The 5,700-nt window shown below is 49.9% G+C and overlaps 1 long non-coding RNA gene across 1 annotated transcript; it reads left to right on the forward strand.

Annotated features, from left to right (window-relative positions):
- Window positions 1-1,306: 1,306 nt before the first annotated feature.
- LOC117872986 lies at window positions 1,307-5,301 on the forward strand. The gene is made up of 3 exons (XR_004644619.1): window positions 1,307-1,416; window positions 4,218-4,304; window positions 4,902-5,301. It is a non-coding gene; the product is annotated as an uncharacterized LOC117872986 (long non-coding RNA).
- The last annotated feature ends 399 nt before the right edge of the window (window positions 5,302-5,700 follow it).

Here is a 5,700-nt window from a genome sequence, read left to right on the forward strand (position 1 = left end):
AGGAGTAAGGTGCCTTTCAGCTCCCGGCATCAAGTTACCAATATGCATTAAAGAGCATTACAGCAGCACTTACGTCCTCCACCAGATCTCCTGGGTCTGTGGGACCCTCAGTTAGGCAGCATGGTGCCCCTGGGACTCCATCATGGACGAGCACCCAACTTCTTTGCTCTAGGATCTTCTCCCTGCCCAGGGAACCCTGGCAAACAGCTCAGCTTACCCTGGCTGCCCTGCCCGCTGGGATCTGCCAGCAAACTCAGGCAGTGGGACTCTTTCCTGGGCCAGGGCGGAAGCAAGCTCGTACCTCCCTCTTCTCAGTCACAAACCTGTTTAGTTTGGATAGAGCCGGGCACTGCCGAGCCAGCCTAAACATTAACGTAATTATTAATGCGCAGGGAAGGCACTCAGAGGGCAAAGATGGGAGAAAGCTGCTGAGGCACAGAGCGCTGGTATAGTTACCCCAATGCAAATGTCCCTAGTGCAGACAGGCTCTCAGGTACACGAGGCAGAGAAGGACTCAGAAGCCCAGAGTGATAACAGGATCCCAGCATATCACAGTCCCAGTGAAGCAGTGTTAATTGCACCAAATAATCATAGTGACAATTGGCCATGGGCCAAGGTACAGCAATGAAGACACACATTCCAAGCTCCCAAAGTTCAGGGGTGCTTGGAACTAGCTTTTCCTATCCCCCACATTCATGCTCAGAGGCAAAGGTCTGGACAGGATAAACCCAGTTCCCAGAGAGTCTGGAGGACCCAGCCTGAGCCTCTCCGTCTCCCCTCCCCTTGTCCTTCTCTCTAATCGAATCACTCACAGAACATCATCATTCCACTCTCAGGGACAGGGCGCACAGCCCTGTCTGGAACCAGTCCTAGCTGGCATTGCATTGGGAGCAGAGTGGCGTTGCCGCTTGGATCCTTCTGGAAGCCAGTGTCTCTGTTGTGTCCAAAACTATTTCCATTCCTGCTCCACCTTTAGCATTAGCTCCCCACCCCTGGTGCTGCTGATGCCTCTGACACTGAGTCTACGGTAGATAGCGACAGAAGCAGAGGGGAATGTACCATGTGCAGCCTTTACACCAGTGCAAACCAAATACAAAACATGCTGCTCGGGTGGTACTTTTCACTCCCTCCTCAAGCATTTTTCACTGGTGGAAATGACCGCACAAGGTGCAGTGCAGTGGGGAATTGGGCCCTGGGAATCCAGCTTCCCTGGGACTGACTAAGCCAAACTGCCTTGATCTAATTGAACACCTCTTCTCTGCCCCACCAAATTCAGCTGCCGACCAGACCAAAGTGCCCTGAAACTGGGACTCTCCAGGGTTCCTGGGACCAGTGCCTGAAGCTAGATTTCTCCTTGCTGGAATTGCCTTTCCTCTGATGCTGCAATTGCTTGGAGCAAGTGGGGCAAAACAAGAGGTAGGTTATGCTTTGCAAACTCTCATCAATCAGCCCTGGTTTTTGCGAACCCTGAACTGGGGCAGGTTCAGATCTGGGGTCCATTTGTTCCAGCCCCCTCTCCGCCCCCAATGCTCGGGGTGGGTGGCCTCAAGGGAGACGCTCCCGGGGTTCGGGCTCATCTCTAATTTGCCTCGCCGGCATCTGCTCTTTCATTCCGACCGCGCCGGCCTCCCCGACTCGCATTCCCAGACTCCCTGCCCCACTAACTTTATTAATTGCATGAGAGGTGCCATTATTACTTCCCCTTCCAGCAAGTTAATCTCACCAGCATTGAGACCCTTCCATCCCCAGCTGGGTCCCAATGCACCTCCCACTCCACACACCCCTCCCTGCACACATACACACACACATACACACAAGATCTTTCATGCTACCAGCCAGAGTCGGCAAGGAACTAAGCGGCCCGATGAGAAAAGCCTTGGGAAAGACGTTTTGCTTTTAACATGGGGGCCATCATGCTTTGCAGGATGCAGCCGGGGTGGGATATCCTTGACTGCACTTTTTGCACAGAAAGACATTCCAGTCCCCTCCCCTCCAGCCCCCGCTCCTCCCCTCTCCAAGTCTCACCTCAAAAAACAAGAAAGAAACAGTGTGAGTTTTTTCTTCCCCAGCCATAATTAAAAAGGACTCACCCTTCAGACTCCATTCTATACGGGGAGGTCAAGAAGAATGAGAAGGGAGGGGGGGAATAAAATAAAAGGGGGGAAGGGGATGGAAAGAAGGAAAAAAAATTAAAGCAGAGATTACACAAAGGGAACTCCCCCACCTTTGAAGCTCTGGCTAAATAGGGGTGTGTGTGTGGGGAGGGGAGGGAATGGGGAGGCAAAACCAGCCCTTTTAAAGCCTTCTGAGTTTAAAGAATGTCTCGAATTCCTGTGGAAACAAGAACCAAACTCTATGAGGCCGAAGAGGAAAAAAAAACCACAGCCCCTAAAACAGCCCCTGTGCTAATTCTCTGACTGTCACACCTGGGAGCGGGCTCCTGGCCTTATTGTTAGCCAGTAATTACTGGGTGTTGCATTTCCCTCCTGCTTTAAAGCTTCATTTAACTCAAACTGTTATAATTTTCCCTTTTTCCACCCTCTCTCCCACCCCCGCACCCTACCTCAGCGGCATCCCTGCCGCATTATATTTGTGTAGCTTTGTAAACGGCTCTTTTTAGACCCAGTTAAAGGATTAAGATTCTTCATCCCCGTCCGCCCCGTCATTGTGAGAAGGAAAAGCAATTACAGGGAGCGGTCGGACGGCGCGGGTCGGGTGGTGGTGGAAGAGGCAATGTGGCTGCAGCGGTGGATTTGGGGTGTCCATGGAATTCACTGCAAGCCACCTCAAGGACCAGGTCCCTTAAGGGTCTGATGGCTGCCATTGACTTCAAAGGGAATCCTGGGGATTTAGCAGCATTGAAAGCAGTCCTGAACTCATAGAAATTTAGGGCGGGAAGGGACCCCAAGAGGTCACCCAGTCCATCTACTCGTGCTGAGGCAGGACCAAGTAAACCTAGACCATCGCTGACAGGTGTTTGTCCAACCTGTTCTTGAAAACCTCCAGTGACGGGGATTCCACCATCTCCCTGAGCAGCCTGTTCCAGAGTTTAACTCCCGTTACAGTTAGAAAGTTGTTCCTATTCCTAATATCTAACCTAAATCTCCCTGGCTGCAGATTAAGCTGATAACTTCTTGTCCTACTTTCAGTAGACATGGAAAACAATTGGTCCTGGCTGGCAGTAGCAAGCATGTTATGTTAGGAGAATCAGATGTCTCTGAGCTCAGTTATGCTGGAGTAACCTCACTAAGTCAGAGGAGCTGCTCTGGATTCATGTTGGTGTCTCTAAGAGCAGATCCTGGCCCAAAGCCCTACACCTTTCTTCATGGCCATGTCACCGCACCAACTCAGCCTGTCAGGTGGACTCTGCTCTGCTGTATTGCCAACTCCAAGCATTCAGAAACCATGAATCAGGGCCCCCAAAGTTCATTAGATTGGTTTAGAAATCATGAGATTTAAAATACCAATATATGATAGGATCTGTTTACTAGCCTTCTGGCACCAGAACCCGCAGGGATCTCCTTTTCTATGTTTTCTCCCCAACTGGGAGTGCTAGAGACATGCTATTTTTGAAAATGAAAGCTGAGGTTCTCATGTAATCACATGACTCCTGGAATTGGGACTTTAAGAAGAGCTCTAGAGCTGGCAACATTAACAGAACATTAGGAAAGCCACCATGAAATGCTAGGATATAATTTCCTTGGCGCGGAGCGCTGGGGACATAGGCTGAATACAAGGGTAACGGGGTGAAGTTTAATGACCTGTGATATACAGGAGGTCAGAGTTGAGCTAATGATCCCTTCTGGCCCTAAACTCTATGACTTTATGATGCCAGAAACCAGAAGAAGCCAGAATCCCAGAAGATAATTTTGCTATTCACAGAAGGGCTAGATCGCCAGGTGGTAAAACCAACAGAAGCTTTTTCACTACAGCTTCCACCATTGCAAGGGCTGCAGCAGTGGTGACATGTGGCCTCATTTCCCTAGCATAGCCAATGCCGGTTGGTGGGAACTGCCATTTCACCAGTGCTTCCCAACAGCAGACCTGGTCTTGGTAATCTAGAGCTGTGCTCAGACCACCCAGCTCCCATCTGAAAGTAGGAGACTTCCAAGTTTGCTAGAAGTGGGCTCTGCTTGTGCTACTTTCTTTGGTTAATTTAACAGGAAATTGACATTTAAAATAAAGAGTATTCATTATAATCATTATTATTACTGTAGTCCCTAGGAACTCCAATCGAGGATCAGGGCCCCATTGTGGTCGGCGCTGTACAGACACAGAACAAAAAGACAGTCCTTGTCTGCAAAGTAAGTACAATCCACCCCTTTGAATACATTCTCTCTCCTTTGCTGTTAGAATCTCGGAGGGGACGCTGCTATTTGGCTTCTGGAAATAGGTTTGCTTCCAACAACCCCAGCCGGGCTTGCATTCCACCCTCCCTGGGTCACAGCAGGGAAGAGAGCAGCGTGCATCTGGCAATCCCGGGCAGCAAGGTGGGGGAAAGTGGACGGTATCTCTGCAGGGGAAGCTGGAGATAGGAGTGCTGCATCAGCCCCCAGAGCATGGCGTTGAAGCCTCTTTCCCAAGAACAAATTAACCCCCCGTCTGATTGAATGATGCCCCCTCCCTGTGAGTCTCATTTCAAATTGCCGGTCTCCAGTGCCCTGACCATGCACAGACACACATGGCATGCAAATCCCCTCTAATGGCATCCACCATTTGGGATTAAGGCCTGGCAGCGTCACCCTGATGGCGCACACCAGGCCCTTCATGCTTCGATGGGGGTAGGGAGGAACGGATGGACAGGAGGCAGAGCAAAGCTCCCTTTTGTGTGTGCACGGAAGCCACCTTGCTTTGCTCCTAATTTGCCACTGATTGATTGGAGTCTAATGTTTCCCTTTCAGGTGCTGTCTCCCCAGACATGGCCCCTCTCGCCTCATTCCCAGGGGCTGGAGCCAGTTTCCAGCCAAGGAACAAGAAGAGGCATTATCACCTTTGGGCGGGCTGGCTGGTCCTCTTCTGGCCCCAGCTCCCCTCCTCTCTGCTCCTTTTCCAAGGCCCCTGCTTTCAATCAGCCCCTGCGGCCCTTTGATCTCACAGAAATCCCTCTGTGTCTAAAGAGTAGCCAGGTATTCAGCCTGACCCAGCTACAGCTCAGTGCCAGGAAGGGGCTTTTCCCGTTTTCTTGCCTTAAAGAGACACCATCGCATAGAATCTTGCTGAGGCTCCGGTTCAAACATTATGAGCCAGCTCTCTCCCACTCCAAAAAATAAAATAAAAAAATCACAGGATTGGCTTAAAAATCATGAGACTTTTTTTTTTTAATAATTGTTTGTTTTTTTAATTTGCTCAGGTTTATTTTGAGCCTTTAGGGGGTTTACATTTTTGTGCTTTTATCCACAGCTACAAAAGTTAGATATTTACTTAAAACCCCCAACATGGTGTGATCACATGAGTCTGGGAGCTGGGGCTTTATTGTCCATGCACAACAAAGCACAAGTTTCACTTGCAGCACAGGCTGAAGTCTCGTCGACTTCAATGGCACTTTAGCATACGCTTAACTTGACGCATGCGCTATAAGTGCTTTGCTATTGGGGCCTGATCCAGAGCCTGTTGAAACCATTTAGAGGCCTTTCCAGGGACTTCAGTGATCAGCCACTTAGTCATGCTAGGTCCATCAGGGGAAAACCTGATAAAAATAAC

Source organism: Trachemys scripta, chromosome 2 (assembly GCF_013100865.1).
Source record: "Trachemys scripta elegans isolate TJP31775 chromosome 2, CAS_Tse_1.0, whole genome shotgun sequence".
NCBI lineage: Eukaryota > Metazoa > Chordata > Testudines > Emydidae > Trachemys > Trachemys scripta.